Here is a 22500-nt window from a genome sequence, read left to right on the forward strand (position 1 = left end):
AGTCATAATTATGATGTAGAAAGTCAAAATTATGATATAAAAAGTAAATTATGATGTCAAAATTATGAGATAAAAAGTCAAAATTCTGAGATTAAAGTGAAAATTATGAGATAAAAAGTCAAAATTATGAGATTAAAGTGAAAATTATGGGATTAAAAGTCAAAATGAAGGGATAAAAGTAAATTATGAGATAAAAAAGTTAATCATGACACAAATCAAAATCATGAGATAAAAAGTCAATTATGACCAGTCAAAATTCTGAGATATAAGTCAAAATTATGCGATAAAAAGTCAATTATGACAAATGTTCATGCTTCTGTTCATGTCACAATTATATGTTAAGTCATAAGTATGATGTAGAAAGTCAACATTATGCGATAAAGTCAATTATGAGATAAAAATTCAATTATAACATAAGTAAAAACTATGATATAAAAAGTCATAATTATGAGATTAGAAATCGTAATGAAGACAAGTCGATATTATGATAAAATGACTGACAAAAATTCTTAATTGTCATATAAAATTCATAATTAAGACATTTCAAAATTGTGAGATTAAGTCATATTATGTGATGAAAAGTAAGTTATGACCAGTCAAAATTATGAGATAAAAGTCATAATATAGAAAGTCATAATTATGATGTAGAAAGTCATAATTATGATGTAGAAAGTCAAAATTATGATATAAAAAGTAAATTATGATGTCAAAATTATGAGATAAAAAGTCAAAATTCTGAGATTAAAGTGAAAATTATGAGATAAAAAGTCAAAATTATGAGATTAAAGTGAAAATTATGGGATTAAAAGTCAAAATGAAGGGATAAAAGTAAATTATGAGATAAAAAGTTAATCATGACACAAATCAAAATCATGCGATAAAAAGTCAATGACAAATGTTCATGCTGCTGTTCATGTCAAAATTATGTTAAGTCATAAGTATCATGTAGTAGAGAGTCAACATTATGCGATAAAAAGTAAATTATGAGATGAAAATTCAATTATAACATAAGTAAAAACTATGATATAAAAAGTCATAATTATGAGATAAGAAATCGTAATGATGATAAGTCGATATGACAAAATGACTGACAAAAATTCTTAATTGTCATATAAAAGTCATAATTAAGATATGTCAAAATTGTGAGATTAAGTCATATTATGTGATGAAAAGTAAGTTATGACCAGTCAAAATTATGAGATAAAAGTCATAATATAGAAAGTCATAATTATGATGTAGAAAGTCAAAGTTATGAGATAAAAAGTCAGTTATGACACAAGTCAAAATTATAATATAGAAAGTCATAATTATGATGTGGAAAGTCAAAATTATGATATAAAAAGTCAATTATGATGTCAAAATTATGAGATAAAAAGTCAAAATTCTGAGATTAAATTGAAAATGATGAGATAAAAAGTCAAAATTATGAGATTAAAGTGAAAATTATGGGATAAAAAGTCAAAATGATGGGATAAAAGTAAATTATGAGATAAAAAGTTAATCATGACACAAACCAAAATCATGAGATAAAGAGTCAATTATGACCAGTCAAAATTCTAAGATAAAAGTCAAAATTATGCGATAAAAAGTCAATTATGACAAATGTTCATGCTGCTGTTCATGTCAAAATTATATGTTAAGTCATAAGTATGATGTAGAAAGTCAACATTATGCTATAAAAAGTCAATTATGAGATAAAAATTCAATTATAACATAAGTAAAAACTATGATATAAAAAGTCATAATTATGAGATTAGAAATCGTGATGATAAGTCGATATTATGACAAAATGACTGACAAAAATTCATAATTGTGATATAAAAGTCATAATTAAGACATGTCAAAATTGTGAGATTGAGTCAAATTATGCAATGAAAAGTAAATTATGACCAGTCAAAATTATGATATAAAGTCATAATTATGATGTAGAAAGTCAAAATTATGAGATAAAAAGTAAATTATGACCAGTCAAAATTATGAGAATTTAAGAGATAATAAAGAAAGATATTGTTTGATAAATGAGATCTCTGATTGTAGTCCATGATTTTTTTTTTCTTTTTTCTTGAAAAGTCTTTGAATTTTTTCATTTTACAGTATCTGTACGAATTCTGTATATGAAATATAACAGCGGGAATTGATTGTGAATTGAATTGAACATGATGGTGGGAAACTAAAATACATGTTTATTGTGTTAATGTTTTTTTTTTACTGGTATTTTACATTATTTCTGAATTTAACAATAAATAATGCCCTTTTCACAAGATGTAAAATAAGTCTCTGATGTCCCCAGAGTGTGTGTGTGAAATTTTAGCTCAAAATATATATATTTTTATATAGCATGTTAAAATTGTCACTTTTTGAGGTTGAGCAAAAACACACCGTTTTTGTGTCTGTCCCTTTAAATGCAAATGAGCTGCTGCTCCCGGCACAGGGGGCGGAGCTTCAACAGCTTGTGTCCTTTTTACCTCACACACACATGCACTGAACATTTCAAAAACTTTTAGCCTTTTATGTTCAAACCGGAGTCAGACAATGATGGAGAGACTCAAGAAGAAGTGACAACATGTAGAAGCAACAGGACATTTCTGAATGGTTAGTTGATGAATTTAGCTTATGTGTAGTTATCTTCTAGTCATTGATTAGCATATTCTGTCTTGATTAATCTATAAATCGTGTTCAGGGGGCGGGGTTTATGTAAATTCTAGGGTTGGTGATGTCACTAACCCGGGAGGAATGTGGTGTAGTCTCTACCAGCCGTTTGTTGTAGTCCTTAAAAAGTGATTTCTGTAAAAGCAAATATCTCCCTTTGCTTTGAACTTTGAGCGTTGTAACTTTGCAGATGTTGATTATGCTCAAACAGCAACATTACACACTAACTAAAGTTAGAGAAGTCAAATCATAATCAACCGCCCCTTTAAAAGTGCTTTATAGAGTTTTAGTTTTTTAAGCTTATAGCAGCTCCGCTTTCCATCCACTTTAATTGTATGAAAAATAACAGCGGGAATTTTTGTGTTCCACAGTCATGTGGGTTTGGATCGACATGATGGTGAGAAACTCCACACGGACGATACGCCCATAAACATCATCAAGCCGGACTGAAGGTATTGAAACTGTAGTGTACACACACATTCTGAGATGTCTGGGCCGAGAGTCGGAGGGGAAGGGCGGCTTGCGTTCTGTTCGTTTAATCTGGAGGATCCTCAACATCTCTCCGTAGGGAATACTGAATTTCACATGTGAAATACCTTGAGTGTGTGTTCGTGTGTGTGTGTAACGTCTCACACACTCCAGCTTGCGCTTCCTGTAGGGAAAACCGTCAGCTTTAATGTCCTGAAACCTGGAGAGTTTATTTTCCCCAGGTGACTGTTTTTCTCGGTCCTTCTATCCATTTGTTTCTGTTCCTCCGCTCCAGAATGACTTTAACAGTCCAAGAGTTCAGAAGAATTATGTGTTTAAGTGTTGTGTGTAGTTGTGTCGTTTCAACTCGGCCCTAACAAACACGGATCAGGACACACAAACCCCCATATTCACATAGCACATATTTGGCAGGACACCACTGGGACTCTTTGTGTTATAGATTATGTTCAGAATGAAATACTCGTGCATTGCTGGAAAAAACAAACAGCTTAAAGGGTTAGTTCACCCAAAACGTCTCGGTTACGTATGGTAACCCTCGTTCCCTGAGTCCAGGGAACGGAGACGCCTCGTCGGGGGAGTTCCCCTGACGAATTGGGATCACGCCAGGGATCCAACCACCTTCGAGAGAGTTAACAACGAGCCAATGAAAGAGAAACTGAATTGGCATGCAATATTTGCATTCCGCGGCCCGCCTACCAGCGCGGGTATAAAAGGCGGAAGTAAACATTGCGCAATGCTTTTCGCTGAGGAGCCGAACAGTGTCCAGTCCTCCGCGAAGGTACAGCAACATGGCGACGGGACGAGGCGTCTCCGTTCCCTGGACTCAGGGAACGAGGGTTACCATACGTAACCGAGACGTTCCCTTTCGTCAGCAGGGAACTCCGACGCCTCGTCGGGGGAGTTCCCCTGACGAATTGGGATCCCTACCAAAACGCCATAGTGCTGGCCCCTTCCAGCGCCCAGCTAAGCTACCCTGCAGCAGTTTCCAGAAAATTTTGCGGGAGCTAGCTAGGGAATCACACTGCTGTTCCGCAAGACCCAATCAGTGGATATTGGATAACACTGGGAAAGCGTGCCCGACCCCAAGGATATAATAGGGGGGAACGCTGCGGAAGCTGAGGCAGCCTAGAGGAAGGCCCTCAAATACACACATGTACTAACCACGTAGGGTAGTGAAACATATGGAAACCCTTGAAGGTAGTCCCAGTCCAGAGGAGTGAGGAGCGTACTCAACAGGGATGACAGAATGTGTCTGTCAAGGGGAAGACACGGATGCAATGCACGTGGCAATAATGGGTCGCCGCAGGGACCACTGGAAAGAACACCCAGTCTACTAGCTACTCCTTACTGAAGGTAGCAGACCTGGTGCCGGGCGGTCCGCAACGCCTGGCACCGGAGGGGTGATGGAGGAACTCACGAGGTTAGCCGTTTGTTGGGTAACCAACGGAGCACAAAGACGCACGTATCCGCTCACGGAATGGCGTCGCAAGCCGACACACCTATTCCCTCTAATTACTGGCCGTAGCGAGTACTCGGGAGGAAACCGGTTCCACACGTAGGCTATAAAACCTAGCGAACGTGTTCGGTGTCGCCCAGCCCGCAGCTCTACAAATGTCTGTTAGCGAGGCGCCTTGTGCCAGAGCCCAGGAAGCGGCAACACTCCTAGTGGAGTGAGCCCGCAACCTAGGTGGGCAGGGCTCACCCTGGGACTCATAAGCCCTGGTGATAGCATCCACTAGCCAGTGGGCTAACCTCTGCTTGGAGACAGCCTTCCCCTTCTGCTGGCCTCCGTAACAAACAAAGAGCTGATCTGAGGTCCTAAAGCTTTGTGTTCTGTCTATATAAACCCGGAGGGCCCGGACGGGACAGAGAAAAGCTAGGGCTGGGTCTGCCTCCTCCTGGGGCAGCGCTTGCAGGTTCACTACCTGGTCTGCGAAGGGAGTGGTAGGAACCTTGGGCACATATCCGAGCCTGGGTCTCAATATGACCTGAGAAAGGCCAGGCCCGAACTCTAGGCACGATTCGTCGACCGAAAATGCCTGCAGATCCCCTACCCTCTTGAAGGAAGCCAATGCTAACAGGAGCGCTGTCTTAATGGACAGGATATTAAGCTCGACTGACAGCAAAGGCTCAAAAGGAGGACTTTGAAGTGCTCTAAGCACTAAAGTTAAGTCCCAAGAGGGTACAGGGTGCAAGTTGCGAGGTGGATTTAGCCTCCTAGCACCCTTGAGGAATCTGATGACCAGGTCGTGCTTCCCCACGGACTTACCTTCAACTACATCGTGATGTGCGGCTATTGCGGCCACATACACTTTAAGGGTGGAGGGAGACAGCCTTCGCTCCAACCCTTGTTGTAGGAAGGAGAGCACGACTCTGATCGGGCAAGTTCGTGGGTTCTCCCCGTGGGAAGAACACCAGCCGACGAACAGGTTCCACTTCAGAGCATAGAGCTGAAGAGATGGTATCTACCACTGCCTGTGGCAGGCCATCTAGAACCTCCGCGTCCCGTCCAGGGACCAGACATGGAGTTTCCAGAGGTCTGGACGCGGGTGCCATAGAGTGCCCCGTCTCTGAGAGAGAAGGTCCTTCCTCAGAGGAACCGGCCAGGGAGGGGCTGTCGCAAGGAGCATGAGTTCTGGGAACCAAGTCCGGGTTGGCCAATACGGGGCCACCAAAAGGACCTGCTCCTCTACCCTAGACCCGCTCCTGCAAACAGGTCTACCTGTGCGGCTCCGAAGATTCGCCAAATCAGCTGGACTGCCTGGGGATGGAGTCGCCACTCTCCCGGAAGGGGAGGCTGACGTGAAAGCTCGTCGGCCACATAATTGAACTCCCCTGGGACATGAATGGCACGAAGCGACCTCAGATGCTTCTGACTCCATAGGAGGAGGTGGGAGGCGAGTCGCGACATACGACGGGAGCGCAGACCACCTTGTCGGTTGATGTACGCAACGGTCGCAGTGCTGTCCGTACGGACCAGTACATGCTTGTGTCTGAGAAACCCCTTGAGGCGACACAAGGCCAAGCGTACTGCTTGCAACTCTAGGCAATTGATGTGCCAATGCAGCTGGGGCCCCGTCCACAGACCCGAGACTGCATGCCCTTTGTACGTGGCCCCCCAACCCTTGGCAGAAGCATCTGTGAACACCACAGCATGCCTGGAAACCTGGACTAGGGGCACTCCGGCCCGTAGAAACGCAGGATCCGACCAAGGGGAGAAGGTTTGGCGACAGTGCGGGGTGACTTTGACCCGGAACGTGCCGCTCTGCCACGCCCACCTCGGGACTCGGTCGTGAAGCCAGTGCTGGAGCGGTCTCATATGCAACAAGCCGAGCGGCGTTACTGCGGCTGCGGCTGCCATATGCCCCAGGAGCCTCTGAAACTGTTTCAGTGGGACCGCTGTCTTGCCTCGAAAGGACTTGAGACAGGTGAGCACTGACTGGACGCGCTCCTCTGTGAGGCGCGCCGTCTGAGCGACTGAGTCCAGTTCCATACCGAGATAAGAGATCCTCTGCACGGGGCAGAGTTTGCTCTTCTCCCAGTTGACCTGAAGCCCCAACTGACTGAGGTGACGGAGCACCATGTCCCTGTGATCGCACAACACATCTCGCGAGTGAGCCAGAATGAGCCAGTCGTCGAGATAGTTGAGAATGCGAACGCCTTGTTCTCTCATGGGAACAATGGCCGCCTCCGCGACTTTCGTGAAGACACGGGGCGACAGGGCCAGCCCGAAGGGTAGGACCTTGTACTGATATGCTCGACCCTCGAAAGCAAACCGAAGAAATGGTCTGTGTCGAGGAAGAATCGAGACATGAAAGTACGCGTCCTTCAGGTCGATCGCTGCAAACCAATCCTTGGGACGGATGCACTCGAAAATGCGTTTCTGTGTGAGCATCTTGAACGGGAGCTTGTGCAGGGCCCGATTCAATACTCGCAGATCCAGGATTGGTCGTAACCCACCGCCTTTCTTGGGTACAATGAAGTAAGGGCTGTAAAACCCTGACCTCATATCGGCTGGAGGGACCGGCTCGATCGCGTCCTTCGCCAGCAGGACGTCGATCTCTTTCCGCAAGACCGGAGCATCCACTAGACGCACACGGGTGAAGCGGATGCCCCTGAACTTGGGAGGCCGGCGTGCAAACTGAATTGCATAGCCGAGCCGGATGGTGCGGATGAGCCAGCGCGACGGACTCGGGAGCTCTAACCAGGCTCCGAGAAACCGCCGCAACGAGCCCACCCGCACGACCGGCGTACCCGCGGAGGGGCAGCGAGGTGGAGGGCAGGGACACGGCTCTGGTGGCATCGTAGCCGGTGCCAGCATCGTGGTCGGTGGCGGAACAGAAACAGACACAAACAAAAGATTTTCCACCCGGCCCTCCTCCGGGGGAAGGAGGGGAGCAGAGGCCCCCTCCCGTAGAGCAGTTCCTCGGTCCTCTGGGTCGCCCGTCTCAGGAACGCCTCTTTCCTTTCGCCTTCTTGGGGGGTGGAGGCGGCTGAGCGGGCGGGGGAGCCCCCCTACGACCGGCGCCCCGCCTCCTGGAGTTGGACTGCTGTCCAGAAGGAGGAGCAGAGGCGGCCGCAGGAGGGCGCCCTCGGCGACGAGCAGCCCGAGGTTCCTCGGCCACAGGAGACGGACCAGCAGCAGTCCGTTTCCTGGGCAGGACATGCCGAAGCGCCTCAGACTGCTTTTGGGCGGCGGAGAACTCTTGGGCGAAGTCCCCCACCGAGTCGCCGAAAAGGCCCCCTCGGGATATGGGAGCATTCAGAAATCTGGATTTCTCTGAATCCCGCATATCCGCGAGGGTAAGCCAGAGGTGGCGCTCCTGGACCACCAAAGTGGACATCGCCCGTCCCAGAGAACGTGCGGTGACTTTCGTCGCCCGGAGGGCGAAGTCCGTCGCCACACGCAGCTCCTGCAGCACCCCTGGGTCGGGACCACCTTGCTGCATGTCATGAAGCGCCTTGGCCTGGTGGACCTGAAGCAACGCCATGGCATGCAGGGCGGAAGCGGCTTCTCCACACGCCCTGTAGGCCTTCTCGGTAAGCCCAGAGGAGAACCTACAGGCGCGGGAGGGGAGTGAAGGGGCACCCCGCCAAGTGGAAGCGGCTTTCGGACACAGCTGCATCGCTACTGACCGCTCCACCGGGGGGATTCCCTCGTATCCCTTAACCGCTCCACCATCCAAAGTGGTGAGGGAGGAGGGGTGAGTTGATCTATGTCTGGCAGTCAGGGGTGCCATCCATGACCTCGTCACCTCTTCATGCACCTCCGGGAAGAAAGGGACCGGAGCGGGACGCTGAGAACCAGCCTGACCTGCCCCGATACACCAATCATCAAGCCGCGAAGGTTCGGGACACGGTGGGGGGTTCCACACGAGCCCGACATTCGCGGCCGCCCGGGCAAGCATAGCGGCCAGCTCAGGATCCGGCTCAGCCGCAGCCACCACACCCGAAGGTGGTAGACCCGCCGAGTCGTCACCTGAGGATGACCGCTCTCCCTCCGATGCAGCGATAGACATCGCATCTTCAGGTGGCGCCCCGAAGGAAACAACCGGAACCGCACGGGGCGGCACCAGCGGCTCCAACGGGGGCACCGATGGCAACGGCGCTACAGAGGAGTGGGAGCCTCGTGAGGATCTTTCACCTGGCGAGGTAGTCCGCACTGAAACCCTCATACGCTCACCAACAGCCACAGCCGAAGTAGTCGCCTGCTGAACTGAACCAGCCGACGAATTAGATCGGGTGTAGACTGAAGGGACACCCTCAGCAACTTTCTGCTGAAGGATTCGAAGTCTCGAGCGGAGCGTCGCCAGAGTCATGTTCCCACAATGAAAACATGACTCGTTCACAAACGCTGCCTCTGCGTGCGCTAAGCCCAAGCACGAGACGCAGTGTTTGTGACCATCACCCTGAGACAGAAGTCTACCGCATCCAGAAACACACGGGCGAGATGACATCTTTGTCACGTAGACAAAGAAGCAGGTCGCCCAAAACTCTTTTAGGAAAGAGAGAGAACCTCTCTTTCAGTGCCGAAGCTCTCAGGGACCCACCGCGGCCACACACGGGGAAACTGCAAGCCCGTGTGGGCACTCAAATACCAGCCGTGAAAACGGCTTTTTTTTTTTTTTTCACAGCTGGCAGAAGCGGCGATCACTGACGAGGCTGTCACACCGGCACCAGAGAGGACTCTTCCCGAAGAGACTCGTTGAAAACGCTTCACTTCTCAGGCGGAAAACAGCAGCACAAAGCAATCTGTTCGGCTCCGAGGCGATAAGCATTGCGCAATGTTTACTTCCGCCTTTTATACCCGCGCTGGTAGGCGGGCCGCGGAATGCAAATATTGCATGCCAATTCAGTTTCTCTTTCATTGGCTCGTTGTTAACTCTCTCGAAGGTGGTTGGATCCCTGGCGTGATCCCAATTCGTCAGGGGAACTCCCCCGACGAGGCGTCGGAGTTCCCTGCTGACGAAAGGGAACTGAAGATTCTGTCAGTAATTACTCTCCCTCATGTTGTTCCAACCCCGTAAGACTTTCGTTCATCTTCAGAACACAAATTAAGATATTTTTGATGTAATCTTGAGAGCTGACTCACTCCTCCATAGGCTTCTCTGTTATTGAAACTTGCCGGCCCAGAAAGTTAATAAAGACAATGTTTAAAATAGTCCAAGTCACTACAGCGGCTCAACCTTCAGTTTATCAAGCGACGAGAATACTTTTTGTGCGCAAAAACAAACAAAAATAACGACTTTATTCACGTAGTGTAACAGCGCAGCACTTCTGGGTTGTACGTCAGAACGGAGGCTCGCTATTGGCCGACGCTGGTCATGTGTGTGATGCGTGTGATGCTGGCCAATAGTGAGCCAACGTTTTGTCGTACACTACGTGAACTCACTCAGAGAAACACACAGAACATGAAGAGTTGAATAAAGTCGTTATTATCATGAAAGTTATCTATATATATATTAAGATTATATATAAATTATTAAAATATGTTATACATTTTAACAGATTTAATTTTAAGTTGTATATAATTAAATATATAATTTTAATTGAATGAGATAAAATGTCATAATTATGAGATAAAAGTCGTAATTATGACAAGTTGGAAGACAAAAAGTTTATAGTTTATACGTAATTTTAATATATGTAATATTTTTTAGATAATTAATATAATTTTATTATTAATTATGAGATAAAAAAATCATAATAATGACACGAGTCAAAATAAGAAAAAAAAACTTGTGAGAAAAAACTAAAAATTATGAGATAAAAGCCATAATTATGACAAAAATAATTAGATCAAAATGCATTGTGACGTTAAAATATGACAAAAAGTCAAACTTTATGTCAAAAATCATGAGATAATAGCCACAATTATGACAATAGACAAAGCCATAATTTCGACATAAAAAAACAGACTAAAATCCATAATTCTAACAAATTTTTTTTTAAATGAGATAAAAATGCGTAATATGACAAAATGTCAAATGACATAAAAGTCAAACTTATGAGATAAAAAGTCATAATAATCATAATTATTACTTTTTGTCACAATTGACTCATAATATATAATTATAATTAAATCATAATTATCATATTTGTCATAATTATGACTTATCTCATAATTTCAGTAGTATCTTAGTATCTGATCATTTAGATTTTTTTTTGTCATCATTATCACTTTCTATGTCATAAATATGATTTGCAGAAGCCTTTATTGTTTTCTGAAGTATGTGGCAGAAATGGGCTTCCACGGTTTCACATGTACTGTAAACGGTTGTGTCATTCATTAGCTCTGCGCTGCATGGTGTGTGTGTGTGTGTGTGTTTGAAATATTTAGTGTGCACATGATGACATGATTGTGTGTTTGTGCATGTGTGTGTGTGTGGTTTGGTCTCCATCACTTCTCCCCTGATATAGTTACAAGGTCAGACATCCTCCCCTCCCATCAGCCCCCCCCCCCCCATGGGGCTAAATACCCCCTCATGCCCCGTTGAGGGGAAAAGAGAAGCCGCGGGAACTGTTAGCATGTTACCAGGGGCAATGAGAGCGCAAACAGACATGAGAGGGTTTGGGTTTCTCTTGAGGGGCGCCGCACAACTGAAAATAACTAAATAAAACACTGAACACTGACCGCTCCAGTTTACACAACTGTGAGTCCAGACCCACAAATGTTGCTCACGCTGACATCGGTCTGGTTTGAGCCTGAAAAAGCTCTGCAAAGTCCCTTTATTTAAAGAGTTATTCTCTATATCAGTGTCAGTGTTTCTGAAACGCCTCCATTGTAGTCTTGAGTTTCTTCCGGGAACGAACACGTCACAATAATCCTCATTATAATAATTAATGCGCAGAATAAAGGGGCGGGGCCTGGTTGAGTTAGTTAGTAGTGTGTTAAACTGGCGGTTATGGTAAGAGTGGGACATTTCCCAAACACACTCGAAGCGCTCGACCAATCACAACACACAGCTCCAACCGACCAATCAGAGCACAGTGTGCTTTTCAGGAGGAGGGGCTTCATAGAGACAGGAAGTAAACAGAGCGTTACTGACAGACTGGGAAGAGAGGAGCCGCAACAATGGAGAATATGAGGAAAATAATCAACATTCAAGCAGGAAAACCGGTTCTAGTAGAGCACAAACGACATCAAGACTTTGAAGGGCATATTGGCCTGTACACAATATTTCAGCAAAATACAATAACTCGTTATAAGCCTCTTTCCTTTTTTAGCTGATATTATCAAGGCTGTAATAATGGAGAATGTTAACCAATACGGCCAAACAGATCAAACTCCTGATATATTAAATCAGTCTGGAATATGTAATTTCCTCACCCTGAAATAATTATATTTCTCATATTTCAGGTCTCACCAAAGAAAAATCACCAATACGGTCTCTTTAATATCTCAGTTGTTTCTTATAGACAGAGACGAGATTACATGTTGCTTCAGTCTCCTGATGTTTTTGTCCTTTTCTCCCACTAGAGGTTCAGAAGTGACTCAAAAATTCAATTTTTCCCGGGAAAAACACCTAAGCCATAGTTAATAATTAAATGCAACATTAGCTGAGACCTCCAGAACCTCTGAGCAATACAATCCAGGGCAGATCTTAAAGAAGTGTGTCACATAGTGTTCAAGTTTCTTAGTTACACTGATCTGTTTGTGTTTCCCAGATACAGACTCATCTTTACTTTTCCTCTGGAGTGTCGGGATCATCTGCCATGCATCCCTGGCAGAGGCTTCAAAGCCAACACTAATGCTATTACTATCTCAATAATGTGTGTGTCTTAAAGTTAACGCGCTGGAGTTAAGATATCGAGACCATGCAGAGCGAAACGTCTCAGTTATGCTCGGCGGCGTCTCAAGTTAACCGTCCAAGTTTATCGGGAGTTCCCAAGGGAAAGGTCGAGTCTTAAGCACGTCTATTAATACACACACATTTAAAGACAGTCACATATGCACAACGATGAAACAGACAGCTGTTGATCTGAGATCGATATCATGAAAAACACCAAATGGACTTCAACTTCAAGTCTTCTTTTTAATTCTTTGTCAATTTCTGACTTTTTAGCCACAAAATGTAGAGTAAATGAGGCGCATAATTTATTATTTATCTTGTATTCTGTCATTCTTCCCGCAGAGGATGATGGGAAATGTAGTTTCTGTCACTTTATAAACCATTATCATTATGGCTAACCTTCATCAACAGTACACAAATTGAATAAAACTAATTTGTACAATCAATATTCACATTTAAAACTGAATGAGAAAATAGCTTCAGGCATGATACATTTAGAATATATAATAGAAATTAATAGAAATGTTAGAAGAATGAGATAAGTACTCATTGCGTTGTAACTTTCTAAATGCACATTCATGTTTTTAATGTGAACAATTCATCCTGTTATTCCAAATTTAAACGATGTTTGTCTTCATAATCTTTTATCAGATGCGTCAAAATCAATCAAAACCCACAGCCAATCAGTACAGCGTGTGAGCGAAGTCAGCCAATCAGAACAGCGTGTGAGCGAAGTCAGCCAATCAGAACAGCGCGTGGGCGGAGTCTCGCGGCACCAGCGAGTAATCTCGACGGCACTCGCAAGAAAATAGATGAGTACCTACATAATCAAATTCACAAATATTACACCATTTAAACATTATTAAAAACACACTACTGAGTTACTAAAACAATATTTGTCAAAGAATACACTTGTTTGTTCACAGTTTGAACGTTCTTGTTTCCATTTGTTTAATTTCAAGATCTGAGGTGAATTATCCACTTTTGCTTTTACAGCTACAAAGCTGGAGCACTAAATGATATTCAAAGTCAAAGGCTGGTTTCTAAAGTATTTCTTCCTGCCTCTATGTATTAATGCTCATGGGTAGCCTAAATGGGTTCCATTCAGACCTTAATATTAAGTATTTTACTGTTATGTGTCAACAAGATTCAACAAGACATTTTCACCTGGCTATACCCAATGTTTAGATCTGTTGTGGTATTTATGCAAATTAGCACATACGTAATTAGATTATGCACCGTTTGTCCATGTTAACAAACCATTTAAAAAAACTTGTAATACATTTTTTGTTTGTCTTGATGTAAGTAATCAACTCAGTAATTTTCATGGTGATATCTAAAGGTTAAATTTTTTACCCTATTCACGTAAGAAGAAGAATGAATAGGCGTATGAATAGGCTATATTTGGGTATTTTTCGAAACTTTCCCCTAATGGGATTCTTCGGGACTTTTTTTTCCTTACTCAGGACATATTGAGGATACAAACTCAGTTGAGTTTGCTTCTGTTGCAATTTGTTCAACCTTTTTTCATAAAATGACTGGACTATTTGGACTTTAAACTGTGAGAAAAAAGTAGTTTAACTTACATTTAGACTTAAGACTAAAGTCTCTAGACCTTGTAATTTTTATTTTATTTTATTTTTTATATTTTCTGTTTTGTGTTTGCTGTGTAATAATCATTTGACACTTAGCAATCTGGCAGCTCCATTAGTAAGATGAAAAGTTGGAAACTATACATCAGGGGTGGCCAACCCTGCTCCTGCCGATCGACTGTCCTGCACAGTTCATCTCCAACCCTAATCAAACACACCTGCCTTTAATTTTCAAGCGATCCTGAAGACGCTAATTGGTTGCTTCAGGTGTGTTTAATTAGGGTTGGAGATAAACTGTGCAGGATAGTCGATCAGCAGGACCCCCTGCTATACATAAACCTTAATTAAATAATCAATTAAAAAGGAAGTATTACTTGTATGATATTGCGCTGTAGCCACATTGGCTCGGCGGTTTGGAAAATGGATGGATGGATGATTCAGCTGCGGACGCCATCTTATGGTCAGACGCCAGGATTTATTTGGGGCGTGACTCTCACGGTGCATTATGGGTATTCTCAAGCTGTTGAGTGTACACCTATTTTTTACAGTCTATGGTGTACACTGGTTGTACACTCGTCAGGGGCGGACTGGCCATCTGGAGCACAGGGACTTTTCCCGGTGTGGGCCGGTCCCACCCGGTACACAATATATATATATATATATATATATATATATATATATATATATATATATATATATATATATATATATATATATATTATTATTTTTTTTTTTAAATGACGGAAATCATATGAGGTTTATAAAGATGAGTGAGTCAGGCGTATTTCAAGATACGCAATGGAGTTGACCAAACTAATTAACAGGGAGGGAGGACAATACACTCACATGCACACAAAACACACTCCTTGTCGGCCGCGCTGGCGCTTGAAATACGCCCCCTTTCACGTCTCATTTACAGAGAGAGAGAGAGATTGATCCGTTACAGTGAATTTCTCTGAGCAGATAATTACAAATAATTGTCCATGGATGAAAAGGTGGAAGAAAAGAAAAGGTGGAGCTGAAAAGTTATGCTTTAAAAAAAAAAAGCATCAGTTTAATGTCACATGATAGCCTAATAGTATGCCATGAGGATTTGTGTTAATGCAAAATAGTTTCAGTCTGGATTACAGCTGAGTGGTGCAGTTTACTCTGCTGAGAAGTGTATCTTACACTGCACTAAGATGATACCCCTGACTAGCTGATTTGCTGTCTTGATAGTTTTATATTAATAATGTTGTATGTCTTAATGTTTTTCTGTTTGTTTCCCTTTGTTTTACAAATATGACCTAATGTTGTGTTTCTTAAAATAAATGTTTAAATAGCATTTACACTCACCTAAAGGATTATTAGGAACACCTGTTCAATTTCTCATTAATGCAATTATCGAATCAACCAATCACATGGCAGTTGCTTCAATGCATTTAGGGGTGTGGTCCTGGTCAAGACAATCTCCTGAACTCCAAACTGAATGTCAGAATGGGAAAGAAAGGTGATTTAAGCAATTTTGAGCGTGGCATGGTTGTTGGTGCCAGACGGGCCGGTCTGAGTGTTTCACAATCTGCTCAGTTACTGGGATTTTCACGCACAACCATTTCTAGGGTTTACAAAGAATGGTGTGAAAAGGGAAAAACACCCAGTATGCGGCAGTCCTGTGGGCAAAAATGCCTTGTTGATGCTAGAGGTCAGAGGAGAATGGGCCGACTGATTCAAGCTGATAGAAGAGCAACTTTGACTGAAATAACCACTCGTTACAACCGAGGTATGCAGCAAAGCATTTGTGAAGCCACAACACGCACAAACTTGAGGCGGATGGGCTACAACAGCAGAAGACCCCACCGGGTACCACTCATCTCCACTACAAATAGGAAAAAGAGGCTACAATTTGCACGAGCTCACCAAAATTGGACAGTTGAAGACTGGATAAATGTTGCCTGGTCTGATGAGTCTCGATTTCTGTTGAGACATTCTGATGGTAGAGTCAGAATTTGGCGTAAACAGAATGAGAACATGGATCCATCATGCCTTGTTACCACTGTGCAGGCTGGTGGTGGTGGTGTAATGGTGTGGGGGATGTTTTCTTGGCACACTTTAGGCCCCTTAGTGCCAATTGGGCATCGTTTAAATGCCACGGCCTACCTGAGCATTGTTTCTGACCATGTCCATCCCTTTATGACCACCATGTACCCATCCTCTGATGGCTACTTCCAGCAGGATAATGCACCATGTCACAAAGCTCAAATCATTTCAAATTGGTTTCTTGAACATGACAATGAGTTCACTGTACTAAAATGGCCCGCACAGTCACCAGATCTCAACCCAATAGAGCATCTTTGGGATGTGGTGGAACGGGAGCTTCGTGCCCTGGATGTGCATCCCACAAATCTCCATCAACTGCAAGATGCTATCTGTAACGAGGTTTGTTGGTACGGGAAGAAGGAGGCGGGAACCGGCGAACATTCAACATATTTTAATAAATAAATCCACAAATACAAAAATGAAAATAAAAGCCAGCAGCCCCTCACGGACGACTGCTGGCAACACAAACCAAAAACAAAACATCAACTAAAACACAGGCCTGTCCTCTCTCGCTCTTCACTGTCGTCGCTCCTCCTTTATGCCTCCGCTCCTCCGTGAGAGATGCGAGACCGGTGCGTCTCACAGGTGTAGCTCATCATAATTACGCCACCGGCCTCGCGCGGTCCTCCCACGGCCCTCGGCCTCGTCCTGCTCGCCACATACCCCCATCGCCCCTCGCAGGCCGGGGGGTACCACCGAGGCTGCGCCTACTCCCCCCCCCCCCCTCCCCGGGGGGACCGATCACGGCGGCTGCGGTACCCGGGGGTATGGACAGACGAGGCGAGAGTACAGGAGACGGAAGCATGAGGAGCGACAGAGACGAGAGAGGGGAGAGAGAAAAAAAACAACAACAACAACAACAAAAAAAAAAAAAAAACTTGATCCGGTTCCCACAACGCGCTGCCATCCGGCCCGCCACCCGCTGGGCGATCTTCTCCGCGGTGCCTGGCGGTGACGCTGGATAGACCTCGGTGGACGGCACGACACTCCTCCGCCGCCTGGTGGACGGCGACGGCTCCTCCAGGTTCGGGCAGTCGGCAGGAGTCCCCCGTTCCCTGCTCCTCCCCGTCATGGCGGATGGCAGCAGGCTCCGGCCCACGGCGAACGGCGACGACTCCTCCGCTCCCTACCGGACGGCAGCCGCCCCTCCAGCACCCAGGCGGCCAGCAGCGAGCTCGTCCGTCCCCCCGGCAACTCACTCCAGCGCACCGCCTCGAGCGTCCATGGCGACGGAAACTGCCCGCCATGCTCGATGGCACCGCGGATTCCCAACAGCGGCAAGGGCTCTTTGACAGCGCGTTCCTCCTCCTTCCCGGGTTTCGGCACCAGTGTAACGAGGTTTGTTGGTACGGGAAGAAGGAGGCGGGAACCGGCGAACATTCAACATATTTTAATAAATAAATCCACAAATACAAAAATGAAAATAAAAGCCAGCAGCCCCTCACGGACGACTGCTGGCAACACAAACCAAAAACAAAACATCAACTAAAACACAGGCCTGTCCTCTCTCGCTCTTCACTGTCGTCGCTCCTCCTTTATGCCTCCGCTCCTCCGTGAGAGATGCGAGACCGGTGCGTCTCACAGGTGTAGCTCATCATAATTACGCCACCGGCCTCGCGCCGTCCTCCCACGGCCCTCGGCCTCGTCCTGCTCGCCACACTATCCTATCAATATGGGCCAACATTTCTAAAGAATGCTTTCAGCACCTTGTTGAATCAATGCCACGTAGAATTAAGGCAGTTCTGAAGGCGAAAGGGGGTCAAACACAGTATCAGTATGGTGTTCCTAAAAATCCTTTAGGTGAGTGTATTTTGTATTGTGTTATATTTTTATGCTATAAGTGGTGTTAAATATTATTCCGCACATTAATGAGACAATGTGTTATGATGTGGGATGTGGTGGGCTGCTGTGGGCCAGAAAGTCCAGGGCCACTTTTTGGTCCCAGTCCGCCCCTGACACTCGTTATTGAGGTGCATTGTGGGATTGAATGAGTGCACGTAGATTAGCCAATGGGCTGTCGATTCATTAAATCTTAAGACGTTTCCCACAAAAGCGGTTTATTCAGCGTAGTGAAACCTCTCCTCCATTGACATCCATTAAAAAACAGCCACTATGGTTTGAAACACCACTACAAATAGCTATTCCCTCAAATAATGCCCTATTTAAGGGTATAGGGGGCGATTTGGGACACTTCGGATTTTTTTTCATTACACTGCGCTGCTTTTAGTTGGTTTTTCTGTAAACATGCGTTAGATGATTGTCTAGATGTCTCGCCCATGACTAAAACGTGTTCTGTGTGAATGGATCCTTATGGCTGCTTCACATAGACACGTTTTTAGCGCAATTTTCCACCGGACAAAATTGCGATTGTTAACTCATGATTTCTGTTCTGTCTGTACGCACCAATCTTGCACTTCTATCTGCTCCTCAACCAGACCACCTAGAGACTTCGGGTTTTCGGCATTATGTTAAGGAAGGTCTAATCTCGGGAACGCACAAAAAAAAATCCAGGAAAAGATTTACTATCTCTTAGTGTTATCCCATGACGTGAGAAAATTGCGCTAAAATACTCACTGAGTTTTTATTACTTGTTTTTTTTTTGCGGTTAAAAAAGTGAGATGCCGCGTCAGTGGAAAATTTTGCCGCGTTTTTAGATCACGTCATATGCGATACGCGGCAAAAGATGCGAGAGCAACGGAAAATCGCAGATGTCTGGGTAATAATGAGTGTGTGTGAAGTTGTGTGTGTGTGTGTGTGTGTGTGTTAAGGGTTAAATTCCTCCGGCGTCTCGCAGGCCTGCCGTGATGATAGTCCTGTTTAATGTAAACACTGAAAGAACACACGGACGACAGCATGATTAATGAAGGGGGAGGGAGAAGGAAAAATGTGATGTGTAACAGAGAGGAGAGGCATTACAGGAGAAAGACCAAGCGATGATATACCGTGAATTACAGCGTGTGTGAGAGTTTATTTAAACATTTAGGGCTAACACACACACACACAGATCTGATATCTCAGCTGATCTCTCTCTTCCACTGAAACACACACCGGCATCATCCATCACTCACACACACACACACACACACACACACACACACACACACACACACACCGACACACTGACACACTGTTGGCCGCGATCGCGAACTCGTGTTTAGCCTGGCTGAGAATCGGACACATCCATCTGGTTTGATTGAACCAAACATGTTTAAATGCTGAGAAAATATAAAAATGTCAGCAGGTAAAAGTTGGAAAATGAGAGTTCGGTGGAACATTATGAGGAGTTTTGTGGAGGCATTTGTTTCAGAAATATGAAACAAGCTGTAAACACTCATTGCGAGGGAGACTATACAAACCAACAAAGAGCGACTGTTCTCTGCTCTTCACTTCTGGCCACAGACAACAATCTGGACTTGCTTTGGCAAAAATAAACATAAGTCACATTTACATTAATGTACTTACAGTGAAATAGGGCAAGAATAGGGAAGGGTTTGAAAGCAGAAAGCTGAAGTACTATTGATTCTTCCCCCACAAAAAAATGTGTTATTTGAGCTGCACAGTGTCTAAATCAGTTGTACTATGTACTTTTCTTGGTGGATGAACTTCTGGTTTCGCATTACTGACGTCATTTCTTCAGGTTTTTTCAGCTTAACGTAGGCTACTTTTGGCTTTTTGTAAAGAGTTGATAATAGCGATTTTATCGCACTCATTTTAATGTGTAAAATGTTAATGTTTTGAGGTTGTACTCTGAAAACATGTTCTCTGTATTTTAAAGTCCCCATGAAATCAAAATGAAAGTTATTTTTTTCTTTTAGTATGATGTTAGTCTTGCTGTTATCTATAAGCTAGCGTGCTCCAAAACAAGGAATAAATTTGCATTTAGAAGAAATAAGCGTTCAAAACTGACAGTCTCTCACTTCCGACAATATGGATCAATGATCTACCCTGGTAATGCAGAGTTCTTGAGAGCACAAGTTGAATTTGCTCAGCGAGTTACTCTGGTGTCCAGTAATGATGCTCATTAAATATGCCCCTCGATCTGAGCTGCACCAATCACTTGGGTTATCTGATATAGGCGGAGCTAAAGATGACGACAGCGCTGTGACGTCCAAGTCATTAGTAAACATTGCAAGATGGCTATGGATGAACACCAGTTGTTTGAAACGGCTTTGGCCGCTACAATGAACGAGTTAGACTTGGCTTTTTATCTAAAACAGGAACAGAAGACGCCGCTCGAATCGTTCCTTTGCAAGAAGGACGTTTTTGCTGTTTTGCCGACCGGATAAGGTAAGAGTCTAATCTACCAGTTAGCTCCGCTGCTAGCTAAGCGCATGGGGTTTATCGTTGTGATTGGTCGTAGTGTTATCCAGTTGCGCGCAGTGTGATTTTCAAATGCATGCTTGGTGCCGCCCCTCGAGCTGGCCGATTTTCATTAGTCGACGCCAGACCATTAATCTTTTAGGGTTAGGTCTGGATTTCCAGGCTATCAATGATCATCACTCTGCAATAGACTATGCACAACTACTTCCGCGTTCTAGTTTCCAGGAGTTTCCGGTGTGGTGAAGAGATGATTTCACCTGCTGGGTTTACATTTTTAAATGAAATTGACTATTAAAAGGATTGCTTGTGTGTGCTGGTGTTTATTCCAGTCTTTTAAAATAGTTGAATGAATGAATGCTCGCGAGGTGCCTGTAACGATGCTAAATAGGCTAGGCTATTTAATCAATAACGCACACAGCGTAGAGGAGAATGACAGTCAACTACTTTGAATATTATAGCATTTTGGGCATGTAAATAGTGAAAAGATTGACACAGAATGATTAAAACATTTAATCCAAATAAATAAATGTTTGTGGTTCGTACTGATGTTATTCCTCTGTTCTCACACACTTCAGGGTCTTAAATTCTGCACACAGTAAACATCAGAATATCCCTTCTCCTGTCAATAAAAATTTTCATTATTGCAGACACTCATTTTGGGTGGAGTTTGTTCAACTCATTTACCACAGTACATTGAATGTAAACATAGGCTAAAACACAAAGCTCAGTGCAAGTGGTCCATTCAGCTTCTCATCAGATTTTCTGTCCAATCAAATGCTCTCTAGAATCTGAAGCCCCGCCCCCTCCACAGTACAAACTTGTTCACTTGTAAGAAGTAATTGTTATATCTACAATAACAATACTATGTTCTACATGCACTATGGAGGAGATCAGGAGGAGAAACGGTTAGACATTAGGAGGAAACTGCGGCTTTACCGAGCTCAACAGCTCTGTGATATAAACTAAACCCTATTGGCTATTTATTTAAATGTTTTTACAAAAGGGGAGGAGCTGTTCGATGTCCCGCCCTGCCTTCTTTCCCCATAGACTTTCATTGTAAACGCATTACTGTAAACACAATATTTGCTTAGCTTTACAAACTGAATTTTGAATCGAAATGATTTTATTTGCTAATCAACGACTATGAATATTATTCATAGAGCTAAAGTTGGCACTTAGTTCAAATTTAAATTTGTCCTGACTTACACCCTTGATTATGCTCTTGTTCTTCCATGTTTGATTTTGTCTCATAAGATCAGTATTATTTTAGTATAATTTATATACTGGGACAGTATTTAATAGTGTAAATTAGCTTTTTTTTATAATAGTAATATCAATATTAATTTATATGAATGTAATTTTATTTACATTTTAGTTTTAGTAATTTTATGTTTTTTATTTTTATTTCAACATTAGTACTTACATTTATTTAATTCAGTTTCCAAGCCGACATTTCTAATTTTCTGTTTTGTTTTTCATCGACTATTTATAGTTTATTTGAATTGACGAAAACTACCTTTAGTCTTAGTTAAGAAGAACAGCACTGGTTAAAATCAGTAGTTCAGCACATGAAATGATGTAATGCGACAGCGCCACCTGCTGGTACTCTATAATGACTGTCTGTCCAGTCCAACAACAGTTTCCATTGTTTGGCAGCACCACTTCAGCTTTTTTATTTTTCCTGATATATTTTTCATCTGATTAGAATTGCCTTTAACTGTTACTGTGACTGTAACTTGTATTTTAGTAACTTTAATACATATTTACTACGTTTTCTGTTTAATTTTAAATGCATAAATTAGGTCATTGTGTTCTAACAAAGAAAGTACCAAAAACTACTCTGGCAATACCATCTTTTGTTTTAGACATGATATAATGGCAATTCCATGTTTTTTTGGACATGTACATTTCCAAGGTAGTATTCCTGGAAGTATCTTACAATGTAAATGAATAAGTCATGAATCTGAATGTAAGTATGTTTTTTTTCTGAGGCTATTTTGTCTTGCCGATTATTAGCTGCTTGTTCTCTTAACAGCGAGTCTTATTCCTGGAAGCAGATTTATAAAGTGGGTTGAGGTTGT

The 22500-nt window shown here is 43.5% G+C and overlaps 1 protein-coding gene across 1 annotated transcript in view; it reads left to right on the forward strand.

The window, feature by feature from the left end:
• The window catches only part of dync2h1 (dynein cytoplasmic 2 heavy chain 1), a 209961-nt gene that overhangs the window by 54433 nt on the left and 133028 nt on the right, over window positions 1-22500 (forward strand). Inside the window, exon 6 of the mRNA XM_081371030.1 lies at window positions 3021-3101. The gene's annotated coding sequence lies outside the window, so the exon portion shown is untranslated. The remainder of the gene's footprint in view (window positions 1-3020; window positions 3102-22500) is intronic.

The sequence above is a fragment of the Scardinius erythrophthalmus genome (genome assembly GCF_964197995.2).
Source record: "Scardinius erythrophthalmus genome assembly, chromosome: 7".
Lineage (NCBI taxonomy): Eukaryota > Metazoa > Chordata > Actinopteri > Cypriniformes > Leuciscidae > Scardinius > Scardinius erythrophthalmus.